This window comes from Protopterus annectens, chromosome 8.part0, assembly GCF_019279795.1.
Source record: "Protopterus annectens isolate FY-2018-M chromosome 8.part0, PAN1.0, whole genome shotgun sequence".
Taxonomy (NCBI): Eukaryota; Metazoa; Chordata; order Ceratodontiformes; family Protopteridae; genus Protopterus; species Protopterus annectens.
This window is the reverse complement of record NC_056741.1, coordinates 1675160189-1675180075: the sequence shown is the minus strand read 5'-3', so window position 1 is coordinate 1675180075 and position 19887 is coordinate 1675160189.

Here is a 19887-nt window from a genome sequence, read left to right as displayed (position 1 = left end):
GTCTTACCTCTCTTTGTTTGTTGCTCATTCTTGTCTTATCTGACCAGTAATCTGAGACATGCAGTCTGTAAGCTATTCTATATCAAAATGTGTGAGGATATTAAATGGCAATAATATACAGTTGTCAATAAATAAAGGGGAGGTCGGATGTTACTGAACATAACCTGTGAATTGTGTGCTGCTTACTTACATTTCCAACCTTGATAAAATTACTTCTATACACTTTGTAAGTCTAACCTGACACACCAACTTGAGGTAGAGCAGTCTGCATTGCTGTTGTGTTTTCTTTCTCCCTGCGAGTAATCATTCACATGTAGCAACCGCCTCATGTTCACTGACAACCCTCTTCTCCTACCACATAATCCTACTACTTGTGAGAAATGCATCTATATCAGTAACCTGGAATCCATGCTCTCTCATGCCAGACTTAGTACTCCTAACAAAGAAGAGATTGTCAGCACAAACACCACACCACCCACATCACCTAGCAAAGCACAACACATACACAGCTATGCAGAGGTCCTCAATAAAAACTTTACCTAAACAGCAGAGACCTCCAAAACACACTCACAAACATTCCACACACAACACCAAACATATCACAGACAGCAGACAACACACCTGTGTCTCACAAATACAGCCCATAAGGCACAACAATAAACTCACACAGCCCATAAGGCATAACAATAAAACAAACATGCTAGTCATTGGTGACTCAATTGTGAGACATACAGATGTCCCCCTCTCCAGGCTTGACAAGGAGAAGATCACAGTCAGTTGTCTATCAGGTGCTAGAATCTGCCACACCATGCATGCACTTAAGTCTCTCCACAACAGGTACAAGTATGACTGTGTCATTGTCCATGTTGGTGTGAATGCCTTGAGACATACCTCCCTGGACTATATGAAGTGAGACATGACTGAGTTCTCAGATTATGTGCCCCAGGCAGGTATGACACTAGCCCTAAGCAGCATCCTACCTTCACCCAGAATGATACCACAATACCAACAAAAATAATTGACTTCAACGATTGGCTTAGTTGCTGGTGTCATTCCAAGGGGATCCAGTATCTGTCTGCCTGGGATCACATGGTTGGCAAGCCTCGATGCTTTGCCACAGATGGGCTCCACTTGTCACTCCTGAGATTCCAGATTCTGGATAAGGCTCTTGCCTCCCCCATTGTGCCTTTTTCAGGCAATGTCCCAAAGACAAATCTTTCAACATAAATGATCTGTCAAAAAGCAAATTGAAGGTCATGCTGCTTAATGCTTGGAGCCTTAACCTGAAAATGCACTCACTGGGGATCTCCTCACACTGGAAGATGGCGACATCTGTGCAGTCATTGAAACTTGGTTCAAGGCTGTGGAGACCACCCCTGCCTTAGCAGGCTATAGCTCACTCCACACATTCTGACCTCAAAATGAGGTTGGGAAGATTAAGGGGGAGTGGAGTCTCTATTTTCATTAAAGACAAGCATGCTTACAGACTGCTTTACCAGCATGATCCACTAGAACTACTCCATGAGCAAATGACAATTGGCAAGACACCCATAAAAGCTACAGCCAGCTATAGACCCCCCTCCATGTCTCAGAACACCCATTCCTCCTACCTGGACGTATTTGACTCCATCAAGGTACCCCCTAACACCCTGATCCTTGGTGACTTCAACTACCCCACCATAGAATGGGTGAACAATTCCTGCTCTAATGCACTCACCCAATGATTCCTTGACTTCATCAGTTCTATCACACTAGGCAAGCTCGTCTCATTCCCCACAAGGGGAGATAACATTCTAGACTGCGTTCTCACCAACATGGGTAAACAGTGTGCCACCCCATAGTAAGTTATTCCCTGGTGAGATCAGACCATCGGTCTATCTCATTTGAAGTTTCTATCCCATCCAACACCCCCCTGCCATAACCAGGCTAAAAACCTCTCAAAAGTAGACTACAACCTTCTAAGGGATGGTATCAGTAGCTTCATACCAACACCCCCCTCAGAGGATGCAGACAACTATGCTGAACAGTACACAAGTGCAGTATACAAGCACCTGTACAAACTGCATGGACTCAGCCACTCCCAACAGAACTAAAACCTGCTCTTCAAGGAAACACAAACCTATCTGGTGGGCATCCTCTATCAACAGACTTTACAACAAAAGGAAGAAACTGTTGTCCAAGGGTAAAAAGACTCAAATTCCCAATAAGAAAAACTCCCTCCTTAGCCTCAACAAGCAAATTAGATCACTAGTGAAAACCTCCAAACTAATTATGAATTGAAACAAGCCTCCAAAATAAAGGGTAACCACAAAGTCTTCTTCAGTTACATCAGGAATCTCCATGGCAAAGCCCATGTTTGTTCCAAATTAGTTCTTAACGGTACCACTTACACTGATCCTATTGACTTAGCCAACCTGCTAGCAGATAGGTTCAGTATAAACTTCACCCCCCTGCCCCCTTCAAGGCCCATTCGACATCCCTGACACTTGTCCCACACCTCACATCTCCATAGATCAAGTTTAAAGGCCCTATCCAAGGCAAAGGACAAAGCTTCTATGCGACCTGATAATATCCCAGGCTGTATTCTGCACTATCTCCAGCAAGAACTAGCCTCGCCATTCAGCACCCCATTCAACCATAGCTTAAGTACAGGCTTCATTTCAGCAGAGTGGAGAACTGCCATTGTCATCCCCTTGCACAAAGGTGGTGCCACTACTGACCCTGGAAACTATCACCCCCATCAGCTTGACAAGTCGAATCTGTAAGGCCATGGACCATATTATTATTTTATTATTTTATTTATTTTACATTTGTTGATTGGGCTAGTCTAACTGGATACATGTCCATTTTAAGTAGAGGCCCGGGGAGAAAAGCTCCATGATTAAACTAGTATACATTAAAAAAAGTAAATGTAAAACATAAAATAGCACATGTTAATATCAGTAGTACAATAATGCATTAGGCTAACATAATTTATTTTATTTTTATTTTATTTTACATTTGTTGACCGGTCTAGTCCAACTGGATATATTTCCATTTTCAGTAGAGGCCCGGGGAGAAAAGCTCCAGCATAGCACAAAATGAAATATCAAATTATAAAACACATAAAAATAATAAAAACACATAAAATAGTAAGTATTTAAAATAAAGACGAAAGGTTTTTAAAAAGTACAATATTAAAAAGGTGAGTATAAAGTCATGTCAGTCGTATAATCATATGATACGATAGGATACACTACAGTTTATTGTAGTTAACTTAAATGCTTGTGGTTATATAAGTTTACAATGTCCAGATTTAGCATACAGAGAGGTATATAGAGTATGATTATATATCCATAGGCAGTAAGAAGATAAAATAGGATAGGTAGTAGATTAATCAGGGTTAGTGCAGGGGCATAACCAGAGAGATTTTAGGTGACGTTTGAGTTTTTGCTTAAAGAGTGACAGAGAAGGTAGTAGTGTTAGGTCGGTAGGTAGAAGGTTCCAGTGTTTCCCAGCAGTATTGGAGAATAGGCTGTCACCTGACAAGTTATTGGACTTACTTATGCTAGCACGTAGTTTGCTAGAGGAGCGTAGGGAATTTAGATTATTATAAGGAGTAATTAGGTTAGCAAGTATTGGAGTATGATTTGGTTTGTAAAATATTTTATGAACAATGGTGAGTTGGGAATAAGTTATCATGTTAGGGAGTTCAAGCCAGTCTAGCTGGTTAAGGTTCAGACAGTGGTGTGCTCGAAATGCATTTAGAATGTAGAAGGTTCCAGTGTTTTCCAGCAGTATTGGAGAATAGGCTGTCACCTGACAAGTTATTGGACTTACTTATGCTAGCACATAGTTTGCTAGAGGAGCGTAGGGAATTTAGATTATTATAAGGAGTAATTAGGTTAGCAAGTATTGGAGTATGATTTGGTTTGTAAAATATTTTATGAACAATGGTGAGTTGGAAATAAGTTATCATGTTAGGGAGTTCAAGCCAGTTTAGCTGGTTAAGGTTCAGACAGTGGTGTGTTCGAAATGCATTTCCAGTGGCAAATCTGGCAATATTGTTATAGGAGTTAGACAGTTTGAGAAGATTATTTTACTTTAGATTAGTATAAATGGGAGAAGCATAGAGAAGAGTTAAGACTAAGTGAGAGTGGGAAATAGTGGTTCTAGCTATGGGAGTTAAGAAGGGTTTAATTTGATATAAGGAGCCCATTTTTTCTGTTCACTGTTTGAATGGTGTTATTTATATGGTTATCAAAGTTGAGGTTGTTGTCAATTGTAACTCCTAATAGTTTGGTAGTAGGATCGGGAAAGATGAGGGTACCATTGTTAGAATTAATAGAGAAGTTAATGGGAGAGGACCTATTGGTAGGTGTGAAAAGTAGAAGCTTGCTTTTGTTGGTGTTTAAAAGGAGACAGCGTTTCAGGAACCAGTCTTCTACTGAGTTGAATACTTTTTGAGTTAGAAAGTATAGATCAGACGTGGAGTTGGCAGAACATATAAGTGTGGAATCATCGGCATATTGAATACAGGTGGCTTCAGGGACTGCTATATGAAGGTCGTTGATGAATAGTGAGAAAAGAAGAGGCCCTAAAATGGAGCCCTGGGGAACTCCAAGGGTGACTGGCAGGTGGGATGAAAGTTTGTTTTCCCAGAGAACTGCCTGCTGCCTATTGTTAAGGTAAGACTTGAACCATTGTATAGCTGGTGTATCTAGAGCAAGAAGTTCAAGAGTATTTATAAGCAGTGGATGGTTAACCATATCAAAAGCCTTTGAAAGGTCGATGAAGAGAGCAGATGGGAGGGTGTTATTATTATGATTCCTATAAATGGAGTCAGTGAAAGAGAGTAGAGCAGTGGTAGTGCTATGAAATGGCCTAAAGCCATGCTGGCACTTAGCCAGTATGTCATGTTTAGTTAGGTGGTCTAATAGCTGGTGGTGAATGCACTTTTCCATGATTTTTGCTAGAGGTGATAGCAGAGCTATTGGTCTATAATTAGAGTAATCATAGGATTTACCTCCTTTATGTAGGGGGATGATGTGGGAGATTTTCCAGATGTCTGGAATACTTCCTTCATTAATGGTTCTGTTTAGTAGGATGGATATGGGGAAGGCAATAACTTTGGCTGCTTTTTGTAAGTATTCAGAAGGCAATTGGTCGGCTGAAGGAGTGCAAGGTTTAAGTTTTAATAAGATTTTATAGATGAAAGTGGTTGAGATAGGCTGAAATGTAAATGTTGGTAATGATCCAGCTAAGGAAGATGGGATCCTTTTGTTATCAGTTGAAAGCTGGCTAGCTAGGGATTGTATAGTTTCTGTAAAGTAGGTGTTGAAGTTGTTGGCTATTTGATTTGGGGTATTATGATCAGCATCATGAGGGGCTGGTGTGCTAGAGTGACCAGGGTTAAGGAGCCTATTAATGTTAGTCCAAAATTTTTGAGGATTGTTCTGGTGTGTTTGTTGTAGCTTACAATAGTAGATCTTTTTGTCGGAGAGTATGGCTTTTTTAGTTATGTTTTTTAGCTGTCTAAAAGTTTGTTGTTCAGGGGAAGTTCTGCTAGTTCTCCATGTAGACCAAGCTTTATTTCTAAGTAGAATTTTTTGTCGAGTCTCTTTTGTAAGCCAGGGGGCTGGTTTGGATTTTATTCTAATAGATCGTTTAGGTGCATGCACATCTAGGATTGCAAGGAATTTAGAGTTAAAATATTTGACATCCTCCTCTAGTGGGAGTATTTTTAGAGTTTTCCAGTCACATGCTTTGAGTTCATTTTGGAATAGTACAGGGTTAAACTGTTTATTGGTTCGTGAAATCCTGTAGGTAGGGGTGTTAGAGATGTCATTTCTTTGTCTTATTATATAAGTTAGAGTATGATCGCTTAGATCATCTGGTAAAGTTCCTACATTATAAGTATGGGGTTGTTTATTTATAAGTATCCAGTCTAAGGTGCTCTCTTTTTTAGTTGGTTTGTTGATTCTGGTAGTTGAGTTGATAGTTTGAGTAAAGCCATGGAGATTAATATGTGCGGGAGGGTTATTAGTGTTGAAGGTTTTCCAGTCTGTGTTAAAGTCACCTAGAATTATAGTTTCTTGTGGGTAAGTTGAGGATACCCAGCTAAAAATATCTTCTATTATAGTGTTGTTATTACCAGGAGGTAGGTAGATACAAATCACATAGAGGGATTTGTTAGGATTGAGTTGAAGTTTGGAGATGAGGACTTCAGCCTTGCTAACCACAGGTGGGCTATCATTTATAGAGGAGATCTGTAGGCCACTTTTATAGAGAAGTGCTACTCCCCCACCCGTACGTTTTATTCGGTCTTGTCTCAATATATTGTAGCCAGGGGGGATAATTTCATTATCCTTAGTTCCAGGTTTTAACCATGTTTCTGTTAGGCAGAAAATGTCGAAAGAGTGAATATGAAGGAGAGCATGAAGGTGGGCAATTTTGTTATTGATACTGCGGATATTGAGATGTGCTATAAGTAGAGAGATGGAGAATTTGGTTGAGGTTGGCAGGTTAGGGGAAGTCATGCAGTGAATATTTCCTATAGATGTATTGGTTGGGTCAGGATTAGGATGTATGTCCCCATCCTTTAAGGTAGGGCTTTGTGTTTTAGATATTGGGTTATGTGAGTAGTTAATTAGAAGTTTCCATTTTTTTATTAATGGGTTGTTATACTTAATGTGTGCATATCGATGGTATTGAGGTGATGTATAGCAGGGAGTAAAGATTATGTTAATATGTGTAAGTGAGTGAGAAATAGCGAGTGGTTGTTTGTTTTGGAGGGAGATTGTTAAGTGTGAGATTGGACTTTTCAAAATAGGTTAGGAGATAGGCTGAGGTCAGGACAGGTAAATATATGGTTAAGAGTATTAAGTAGGTTAGGATAACTTTTCCAGTAGTATACATACTGTAATATCTAAGTATACTGTTATATATATATATATATATATATATATATATATATATATATATATATATATATATATATTTATATATATATATATATATATATACACGATTACAAATGCAAAGGAAGTGGAGAGATAAGATAAAAGGACTGGTGGGAAAAGCTGAGACTTAGGTAGAGGGAGGGGTAGTGAAAAATGGGAAGCAGTACTATAAGTAGAGATAGTAAAGAGGAGGGTGTGGTAGGTGAAGATAATTGTTTGGAGTGATTAATTGGTTAGAGGAGTGAGGGGGTGTGGTGTAGGAAGTATAAGATTAGGAGCACTGGGGTGGGTGGGAATTGGGGGTAGGGTAGGGGAGCGGAGTGAGCCCGCAGGGCGAACGGAGCGGGTTCAGACACAGACAGGTTTTGAGGGAGAACAATCAGTGAAGAGGGAGTTTAATCTAAGGTAAGGTACCTAGGGGTAGAGAGATTAAGTTAGCAGAGTGAAAGAAGAGCTGGCTAAGAGCTGGTACAGAGACAAAGAGATAGGTTCAGGAGTAGCAGAGGTAAGATGAGAGCAGAATGGGTTTCAAGGCTAGTATCCAGGAGCAAGGAAGTGAAGGAAAAAAAGGGTAAAATGGTATTCAGGAAAGGTAGGTAGGATCTACCATAAGGGGTATTAGAGAGACTAGATAGAATGGTTAAAGCAGGTAAGCTAAGTACAATTTACTTAAAGGGGTTTAGAGAGACTAGGGGAGGTAGGGGTAAGAAAAAAGATAAGTAATTTACAAGCAGGGGGAGAGTAATAGGTGAGAGGTTAACAAAGGTAAATGGGAACGAAGTATAGAGACAAAGTAGGAGGATAGATTCTAACAGGCAGGGGGTATATAATAGAGACTGTGGCTGCTGATAGTCCTGCAGGGAACGCTTACTTAAATAACTACAGGATTATATTACAGTTTAAGTCAAATAGGAATATATGTACATACTTTCAAAAGACAAGTTCCTGTATCTCTTGGGGAAGACAAGTCTTTATGTCTAGTCCAGTCCTGTCTCAGGAATAGGAAATTCAGGTATCAGTGTTCAGAGTTGACTCTGGTCTTCCAGTATTAAGCAGGAGACTGAAGCTGGGGGATGTATACTGGCAGAAGGGTTGTTTGCTTATAGGAGGGAGAAAGAAAAAGGTTAAGTAATCTGCTCTATGGATACCACACAAATTTACAGCAACAACAGTATCAGATTGGAAAAAGCTAGAAGCATTATATACACAAAGATTGCAGTGTGTCAGCCAGCCATAAACTATAGCACATATGAAATATGGTGTTAAATGATCAAGATCATTAAGTAGTTGTAGGATACACTATAAACAAAATACTTCAGAGTAGCAGAATGCATAAACTATAAAGCATATTTAAACAGCATACATTAACATCTTTAGGGTGGCACTTAGGCAACATTGGTAGCTTAGAATAGCACTTAAGCAGCAATACTTTATCAGCAATAAGCAGCTGGCTAGAGTGTGGAGTAGCTAGGCAACCTCTGGTTAAGACATTCAAGTTAGTCAGGCAAATACTTTGTTGCAAGTCCAGCACTTTTATCAATTAGAAGCCTAAACAAATACACAGTTATGCAGTTGATAGATATAGAGCAATGCCAAACTTCAGCGAGTCCTAAGGGTATAAGCGCTAGGCGAGAGTTTTTACAGGACTAGTAAAGAAAGTAATATAGCAGTTGAAAGGGTGTTATCTACACCGATCAAACTGTGCAGGTTAAAAATTAGTTCTGACACCACTTTGTTAGGGGTAAAAAGTTAAGCAAAACCTTGTTGTTTATAAATTGTGGGGCAGGAGGTTTTATATAGTAGGGTGGAAGTGTCTGTTCCAGTGAAAGACAACATGAATTCACCGATCAGATAATAGCGCACAAGCAAGCGCAGATTTCCACATAAAGTACGTGAAGACTTTAATAGTTTGAATAATAGGATAAATGCGACTAATCCATTACCTAAAAATAGTTAAGCAGTTAAATGGGAGAGTACAGTATAAAAGATAAGAAAATAGGAAGTTAATAAGTTAATAGGAATAACTAATAAGTTAATAGGAATTAACATGAAAAAACAGTCTATGCACATCAAGCTAAAAAATGACTGAATAAAATATTGCTGTAGGCTTACACACCTACACACATATAATACATGAACGCACAACTCACACATATTTACATGCCCATACTTGTGTGGACTTGAGCATACAGGTGGATACAGGCAACGAAATAGAATGTAGCATCCGAAAGATATGTTTGCCAATTGTGGCAATACGCTAGATGTGGAAACAATTTGACTGAGGTATATAGGTTGAATTAAGTTCCATGGAGTGGTAGGGAAGAGATGAAAGACCCTAAGTAATTATTTTGTCTGTACCATAATTCACACACAAATAACATAGATGGCATATGTACAAGATCATTTAGTGAGGGGATACCAAGTCATCTTACTAGATGGATGTTTGGGAAGGGAGAAAAAAATCGTCAGTATGCTATACATATGGACCTCATAAACAAGGACATAGGCAATCTTCAAACACATGACCCCACCCAGTTCGGATTTGTCAAGGGAAGATCTTGCCTGTTGAACCTGGTTGACTTTTTTGAGACTATCACCAAGGCCCTGGATGAGGGAAAGTCAGTACATACAGCTTACCTTGACTTGGCCAAAGCCTTTGACACAATCCCCCACTCAGGCATCATCAAAAAGCTAACATAACTTGGCGTAAATCCCTATCTCATCAGGTGGGTAGCCAACTGGCTCACTGATAGGACCCACAAGGTCAAAATAGGCGCCTCCACCTCTAACAGTAGACCTACCACTAGTGGTATTCTCCAGGGATCTGTCCTGGGATCCCTACTGTTTGCCACCTACTTCTCAGAGGTCCAGGCAAAGACAAGACAAGTTTGTGGATGACTTGTAAGTTGGGTGTTGTCATTGACTCCTCAGATGATATTAACATACTACAAGAGGGTCTCACAGCAAAAAATGACTGGTGCAAAAGTCATGGCCTTAAGTTAAATGCAAAAAAATGTATTATCACACCATTCATCAAAAACGCAGCCCCTACCGATTGCCACATCAACCCCCTAAGCACACAACCTGTGGTGAGAGACCTGGGTAGAATGGTTGACAACAATCGCACATTGGACCATCATATAGTGGCAGTGATCAGAAAAGCCTTTTATTGTTTCATCTCATAAGTAAAGGGATTGCATCCAGAAAAGAGGTTATTACCTCTCTGTACTCCTCCCTATTTAGGCCAATAATTGAGTACAACACCCCATTTGGTAAGTACCTCTCCAAACACCTGCAACATCTGGAAAGGCCACAGAAATACCTCACAAAGAGAATACATGGCATCCAACAACTGTCCTATGTGGACAGGCTCAAATCACTATCACTCTACTCAGTATAGTACAGACTGCTCCGAGGTCATCTGTGTCTTGCCTACAAGGCAATCTTGGACCCTGCCTTACTAGAGATGCTCCATATCCATAAGTCTAACTCCTCATGCATTACCTGATTCAAAGGTTTGACTTGTGTAGGCAGTGATGCACATAGCCATCGCTAGCTGTTAGATTTTTATCTTTGTCTCCTTAAGCTAGCATACGCGTAATATCTGTCATGCTATGTGGAAATGCTGCAATTAACCTGAGTAGCTACTGCCTATTCCTGTACTATTGTGGTGAAAATGAGGTATTAGTTTGAACGTAATAACTCAAGGTTTGGTTTCACTGGGTTCTCATGTTATAAATTACCTCAGTGTCACTGTGGCTCTGCTCATATTATTTAAGACCTAGCATAACATAGCTGTAATTTATAAAGCATTCCTAGCTAGACTGTTCTAAACTCCTTAGAACTTTTCCCTTACTTTGATAAAGTATTTTGTGCCATTATTAGTTTGAACCGGTGCCTCTTGACTTAGATACCGTAGTGTGCCTTGCTATGTGTCTGTAATTTCAGCAATGATTGTTTATAACTGTTTTGTTTAAACTGAAATGCTATGTTCACTAACCTAACTCTATTTAAAAGACTGTTTTCTTACCCCTTCATTGTTTCTCTTGTCCTCACCATTCCTAGATTTGAAACATCTATCTTGCACTAGGACTTTAAGAATCTACCTACCCGGTGAAAGCACCCCCTGCAAACAAATCTAACCAACTCTTCTATAGAAAAGAAACTTGCCATCCTGCTTGTGAACCCTGTTCACTAGGAGGCAAGAAAGTATGTGTTATCTAACTGAGTGGTAAAGCTGAATACTTGCTTAATAACTGGTGTATGTATGTAAATACTCTACCTAGCCAGGATACCCAGCAGCCATACTCCACCTCTCTACCCCTTAATACATATACGTTTTCCACTCCTTGTGCTGTCTCCTGCAACTATTTACAGGAGGCTTTACAAACCCTGTATCATCTATCTCTGCTCCCTAGCTTCTGCTGTATTATACTTTTGCCCACTAGATGGCACTCTAAACCAGGATAGCTCCTAATACATCTATCTTTCCTCCTGATTTTAACTTAAAGTTCAGACCCTGAACTAACAAAAGTAGGACAAAGGAACTTCTTCCTGCCCATTCTTTCCCACTCTATCTGCTACTTTCCACTGGAATTGCAGTCAGCTATCCCTTACTATCACTACCACTGTTTCCTCCCCTCCATACCTACCCTTCCCAACTAAAGTACCAAGTAGTCAGCTGCTCTCAGATTGTTTTTTGCTGACATTTCTCAGTTACCTGTCCAAACCTGCTCCGTTTGCCCTGCGGGCTCACTCTGCTCCCCTACCCTACCCCCAATTTCCACCCACACCCAGGAGTCCTACCCATATACTTCCAATGCCACACCCCAATCCCTAGTCATCCAATCCTATTGTCCTACTAATTACAGTACTAACTACTATATCTCTACCACTTAAAGATACTCATTACATTACTAAGTACTAAACAACCAATTTATATACTTAACACCCTAAGTTATTATAATAATAGGTAGAACCTTCCCTCTATCGTCCTCTTTATAATACCTTATCCTAGCAACTTATTTACATTTTTCCTCACTATGCCCATAACACCCATGTCTAAACACACAAAACTATTCCTCTTACATGCACTCCTACCTTTACTAGCTATACCTTATGTCCTAACTAAATATGAACATCAAACCTTGACAAACTTTAACCATCCGTTTAAGCAAACTTCCCTAACAAATCTGGCACCTTCTCTAAACCACATAAATATAACATCAACACCCTCCTATCTGCTGCCAAAGTTTCGTTTAGTCCACATTAACTACAACCAACCCAAGAAAATACAAAATAAACCCTGTAAATTCCTGTATATCATACACAGATTTAACAAACTTAAACTTCTAGATGGTGATATTCATCCCAAACCTGGTCCCAACACCACAACCACCTCTGACCCCCATAAACCAAATCCCTCTACATCTCAAACCCCTACTAAAGCATCTAACTCTCTCCTTATAGCACACCTCAATATATGGAGCTTAAACAATAAAGTTACCCACCTCCATGCCCTCGTAGATGTTCACTCCTTTGACATCCTTTGCCTAACAGAAACATGGTTAAAGCCTGTAATGCCAGACAATGAAATCACCCCACCTGGATACAATATCCTGAGAATAGACCGCAAAACCAAAAAGGGTGGGGGGGTAGCAATATTATATAAAACAGAGCTGCAAGTTACATCATTAGATGTGCAACCACCTTCTATTAATAGCACTGAAATCCTCATTTCTAAACTCCAGATCAACACCTGTAAATCCATCTATATCATATGCTCCTATCTCCCTCCTGGTGACAATATAAACACCCTAGAAAATATCCTTTCCTGGCTTTCACCTAACTTCTCACAAGAAACCATTGTCCTGGGTGACTTTAATATTGACTAAAACACCTGCATTTCAGCCAGTCAGACTACCCATATAAACCTTTATGTTTTTTACCAAACTATTACCTCCCCCACCAGGATCCATAAACCCAACAATAAAGAAACCACTCTAGACTGGATACTAATAAATAGTCACCCCCCCCTCACATATAAAGCTGGTATCCTTCCTGATGATGTCAGTGACCATTCACTGACCTACGTAATCAGGCAAAAGATCATTACTCACAAACTATCCTTATATAAAACTATTCGATCCAACAAAAACTTTAACCCTATTAACTTCCAAACTGAACTCAAAGCATGTGATTGGTTACCCCTAAGACACCGCCAATTAGACGAAGCAGTATCCTACTTTAATGCCAAATTCTTAGAAATCCTGGACTATCATGCCCCTTCCCACTCAATCAGAAATAGGACTAAAACTGCTCCATGGCTTACAAAACAGACAAGGCACAAAATTCTACTGAGAAATAAAATCTGAGCCAAATGGCGAACAACAAAAAACCCAGCTGATCATCTAACATTTAGACAGTTCAGAAATGCTACCAAACAAATCAATACTTCTAGATAAAAAAAAACTTTTACCACAACAACCAGCAAACCCACCAACATAAACCTCAAAAGTTCTGGGCAGGTATAAATAGACTATTATATCCAGGTCAGTCCAAAACTTCCACACCAACAGGCTCCATTTATGAGAATCCCAAGCATATTCCTAATGCCTTTAATACCTTCTTTACCGAGGAAGTCCAGTCTCTTGCTCATTACCTCCTGTTAGCACAAGCTTGTCATCCTCCTTGACTAGTTTACCTCCCTCATTTCATTTACAACCAGTCCCAACATCCCTCATCTGTACTCCTCTTCAAAAACTAAAACCTTGTACCCCCTCAGCTGACATTCTACCAGCAGAATATCTACAGATAGCTGCAGCAGTAGTAGCCTTTCCTATTTCCATCCTAATAAATAGAACCATTACTGAAGGAACCATCCCATCTATCTAGAAAATCTCCCACATTATCCCACTGCATAAGGGTGGCAACTCAACTGAACTCTCAAACTACTGCCCAATAGCTTCACTCTCTCTTTTAGCACAAATAATGGAAAAATGTATCTGCCGCCAACTACTAGACCACTTACTGCAAAATAACTTACTAGCTAACTGTCAGAATGGCTTCAGGCCTTTCCACAGTACCACCACAGCCCTCTTATCCTTTTCTGACTGCATTAACAAAAACCGTAACAACAATACTCTACCCTCTGCACTCTTTATCGACCTATCAAAAGCCTTTGATATGGTTAACCATCAGCTACTTATGAATATACTTAAGTCTCTCTCACTAGATACACAGGCTTTACAATGGTTTAAATCCTACCTAGAAAACAGGCAACAGGCCGTGCTTTGGAAGAATAATCTATCCTCTCACCTTTCTATTACCCTAAGCATCCGTCAAGGTTCAATCTTGGGCCCCCTCCTTTTCTCGATTTTTATCAATGATCTTAATCTAATAATTCCTCAAGCTACATGTATAAAATATGCTGACGACTCCACACTAATATGTTCAGCCACCTCTGCACCTGAACTCCCGTCCCTTACCCAAACAGTGCTTAACATAGTAGAAAGCTGGTTCTTACACCATAGCCTCTTCCTGAACCCCAAAAAGACTAAACTACTACTCTTCACTCCCACACAAAAGTCCTCCCCAATTGGCTTCACAGCTGTATCCAACAATGACATTGTCATATCTCCTGACCCGACCACCAAGCTCTTAGTTGTAACAATGGACCATAATCTTAACTTTGAGACACATATTAACACAACAATAACATCAGTTAACAGAAAACTAGGCTCCCTTTACAGGATTAAATCCTTCCTTACTCCAACAGCTAGAACAACTATTGCCCATACCCATCTAATCTCTACCCTCCTCTATGCCTCTCCTATTTATACCAACCTATCAAAAAACAACCTTAACAAACTGGCTGCCTCCTACAATAACATTGCCAGATTTACGACTGGTTCCTCATTTAGAACTCATCACTGTCAAAACCTAAAGCAACTAGGTTGGCTGGAACTACATAATCAACTTCAGTTTCACCAACTTATTATTGCCCACAAGATCCTCTATCTTCCCAAAAAAAAACCCAATACTTACTAGCCTTCTAATCCCTTATAATAATTTGACAAACTTTCCCTCAGCTAATAAAGTTCTAGTATCTACAGTTAAATCCAAAAATAAGGCTCGGGATTCACTGTTCTCCATCACTGTGGGTAAATCCTGGAATCTGCTTCCCTGGGAACTCTCATCTCTCTCCTCAGTGCAACTGTTCAAAAAGCAACTTAGAGAATACCTTAAAAAGCACTGATTATGCCCACGTAGTAACCCAGACTAATAATACCCTACACTATGTCTAAACTCTACCTATCTAACCATTTGCAATTTAATCCAACTCTTTCATTAGCCTCAGAGAGTAGATCCAGTTAAGCTAACTAAAGTCTTTAACAACTTACTCTTATATAGGAACCACTACAGAGTATGAACTGGTATAGTAAGTATTTTTACTGTATGAACATGTTTTCACCTATATATACCTATAAAGACCTTCTTTCCCTTTCTTCTTATTATATGCTACTTTAAAGTCACTATGCTGCTATGTAATCAGTTGGATTCTACACTGTAAAATACTACTGTACCTGAAGTTGCTATTATTTGTTAGTGTGTTTTCATTTCTCTTTCTTATTATATGCTACTTTAAAAATTGCTATGCTGCTATATAACAATTGTATTCTTCACTTTAAATTAGTACTGTACCTGAAGTTGCTAATATATTTTGTTGATGTGTACCTGAAGATGCTAATATTTTTTGTTTATGTGGAGCTTATCTCTCAGGGCCTCTACTGAAAATGGACATATATCCAGTTAGACTAGCCCGGTCAACAAATGTAAAAAATAAAATAAATAAATAAAATAGCTCTAATATGTGACATTAACAAATCCTGCTGGCGATACAGGTTTGTCTCTCAGAGGCTGCCCCGTCTCTGGAATAGACGCCCCAAACATGTCAAACAAAGTACGTTACTGATTCTCTTCAAGCGCAACCTTGATGAGTGGATGAGAAACCACAAATTTTTCCCAGGGGTTCCACCTGTGTCCCTCATTAACACGGATGACAGGTGCTGATTGAGTTTCTTTTTAGGGGATAAACTCTTAGCTAGGCTTGTAAGGGCCCCAGGGCCATTAGCCTAGTAACCTCCTATGATCCTATGTTTCTCCAGTGGGTAATATTGAAATGCTACCTTTTTGTTTCATGTGGAAACAGGTATTTTTTTGTTATGTAATACTTATGTGTATTATCCTTCTGTTGTGTTTTAGGACACCTACAACTATAGCGCCCAGGCATCTCAGTCCCTAAAACAACCCTTCAGTGACCCTGAGAATCAGGTCATTGTGGAAGCTTTAAGGCAACATGGTGCTTTTCTGCTTGAGAGGGGACATGGAGATATCTCAGGCAGAATGCAAATCAGGCAGCAGATAGTTGCAGATGTGAATGCAGTAGGCGGCACAGCAGGGCATATGATCAGGTGTGCCATAGGGCCACTGACATGATCTCTTCTGCACACAGGAGAGCAGCTACAGTGGCCCTTGATCAGATGATTACCGGGGGGGGCTGCTACACAGCCACCACTAACAGCACATGAAGAGTTCCTGTCCAGTGTACCAGGAAAGTGCAGAACGGCATGTCCTTGACATTGGTGGTACTATTTCTGGGACAGCAAGTATGTCCCAGGAGAAGCTTCCAAGTAGGCTTATGTATCTCAATTGTTAAATACTCTTTTATGGTAAAATATTTACATTAATGCATTAGGTCTGTTTAACAAGAAATTGGTTGGGGGGTTGTAGATTGCAACAGTTAACAATACATTCCGATTAATTACACATGGGCTGAGGTTGGACTTGTCATCCAAGTTCTTGTTGAAAGTTAGTTAATAGACATATAAAGGGAAATATTTTACTCCCTGTGTTACTGTTAATTGTGATGATGTTATCCTTACCTTTTGTTCAACTTCTTCCAGGACCATCCAGCATATAGAGCATACAATCATCTGCATATGGTGAGCCAAACATTTTTTTTGTCAGCACTGATGAGCAATTCAGAGAAATATTTAGTTTGTGATGTGGGTGTCAGGACTGTTGTGTGTATTACTGTACAGTCTGTAATAATGACACTACTGTTAGTTTGTTAGCATATATTGGACTATAGTAGTGTGGGTATTAATCTTTACTTGTGTTTGTTGCTTATTATCACAGTAATCCTGACAGTGGAAGTGTGGGACTTCTACCCCCTGATGTCAGAGTATCAGCAGACTCTGATGATGATGATGGTGACCAAACAGAGGCACAGTCAGGGGGTGCAGAGGTTGAATCATATAGTGAGGCTGACATACAGTCATCCCCTGTAATTCCACTGGAGACAGCCAGTAGGCCTACACCTACCCATTCCAGTGAGCCATCAGATATTGGACAGGTGGAGGTTGAGACACTCGATCAGGAAAGTTTGTTTACTATGGCTTCAGTGCCTGTTGACTCTGGCTGTAGCCAAAGTGTGGATGAGATGCCACACAGGAGGGTTGTTAAGGGTGCTCAGAGGAGGCCTGCTGTTCATCCTTCAGCTGATCCAGGTGTCTCTTCCCATGCCACTCAACATATCTTTAGGGTATATTCCCATAGATCCTCCAGATAAATGCTTAGGGTTGTAGATGTGGCACAGCCTGACATGCATGACTGCCTCCACCATGTGGCCTTTTCAACTGGTCGGATGAATGACACATTGAAAGGGGTGGTGTCTATGATGGAACATCTACTGGGAGGGGGTTGGCATCCTCATGGGCTTAGGTCAGCCACATCATCTGCTGTTAGCTGATGTGGCCATGCCCAATCACACTCCCATAGTGGCAGTATTTCCATTGCTCCATCAGTGGTTGAGCTGTGCACACCCAGACCTGGCAGGCCATGGAGTCATGGTCCTGGGCATCCTTGTGAGGGGAGTTCATCCAGCAGACATCAGTCACATTCAGGTAGCAACAGTGCATCTGACCATTTGCATGAACGTGTCAGTGCAACTTCTGGCAGAGCCAGTTCTCGTGGTCAGGTATGACAATCATGAACTGCCACCTTTACCATGCATGGCTCACACCTGTCCAACATACCAAGACTTAGAGCTAGCACAGAGTTTTGCTGTGTTCATGCAGACACTCACATGCCAGTTTTACCTGGAAGACATATACAGACACACACACAACAGTTACATGGTTGAGCCATGAAGCTTAAAGCTTATTTTGTCTCAATATCCATTTATTACTTTATCTAAAGCTCTGCCTGCTTCTCTTTCTTACTCACGTACACTCACCATCCTTTTGTGTCAGCCTAGGCTTCCTGCCCCCCCACACACACAACACCCTGTGCAAGTGATGATAACTGTGCTATATCCCTGTTTTCTATCTTTTGGATACAGGGATACATAACAGTTGTGTCTGATGCTCTGAGTGTATAGCTGATAGTGCTTAGTAAATCTGCATCTGTGATGTTGAACTGGTAATTGTACAGTTGACTTATATTGGTCTTAGAAAGTTTGACAATTGATGACATCAAGACTGGAAAAACTCCCTTATCAGCCTCAACAAAAAGTTGAGATCCCTCATCAAATCCTCTAAAGCTAGCTATGAAAACAGAATTGCAGCAGATAGTAAAGACAACCACAAGGCCTTCTATAGTTATGTAAAGAACCTCCACGGCAATACCCAGATTTGCTCTGAGCTACTGCACAATGGTACATCCTATAACAGATATTGCCAATTTACTGGCCGACAGATTCAGTGCCAACTTTACCCCCCCCCCCCCCCAAAGGACCAATCACAATACCAGTAGATTGCCAGGCACCCAGTATTACTGCTGCACAGGTTAAAACAGCACTGCCCAAGGTCAAGAATATAACTTCTATGGGACCTGACAAGGTTAGCTTCTTCTGTATTATACTTTTGCCCACTAGATGGCACTCTAAACCAGGATAGCTCCTAATACATCTATCTTTCCTCCTGATTTTAACTTAATTAAAGTTCAGACCCTGAACTAACAAAAGTAGGACTAAGGAACTTCTTTATCTGCTACTTTCCACTGGCTATCACTACCACTCCATACCTACCTTCCTAAAGTACCAAGTAGTCAGCTGCTCTCAGATTGTTTTTGCTGACATTTCTCAGTTACCAATTTCCACCCACACCCAGGAGTCCTACCCTAGTCATCCAATCCTATTGTCCTACTAATTACAGTACTAACTACTATATCTCTACCACTTAAAGATACTCATTACATTACTAAGTACTAAACAACCAATTTATATACTTAACACCTAAGTTATTATAATAATAGGTAGAACCTTCCCTCTATCGTCCTCTTTATAATACCTTATCCTAGCAACTTATTTACATTTTTCCTCACTATGCCCATAACACCCATGTCCTAACTAAATATGAAACTTCCTAACAAATCTGGCACCTTCTCTAAACCACATACATATAACATCTCCTATCTGCTCAACCAACCCAAGAAAATAAAAAATACACCCTGTAAATTCCTGTATATCATACATAGATTTAACAAACTTAAACTTCTAGATGGTGATAGTCATCCCAACCCTGGTCCCAACACCACAACCACCTCTCTACATCTCAAACCCTACTAAAGCATCTAACTCTCTCCTTATAGCACACCTCAATATATGGAGCTTAAACAATAAAGTTACCCACCTCCATGCCCTCTTAGATGTTCACTCCTTTGACATCCTTTGCCTAACAGAAACATGGTTAAAGCCTGTAATTATATAAAACAGAGCTGCAAGTTACATCATTAGATGTGCAACCACCTTCTATTAATAGCATTGAAATCCTCATTTCTAAACTCCAGATCAACACCTGTAAATCTATCTATATCATATGCTCCTATCTCCCTCCTGGTGATAATATAAACACCCTAGAAAATATCCTTTCCTGGCTTTCAC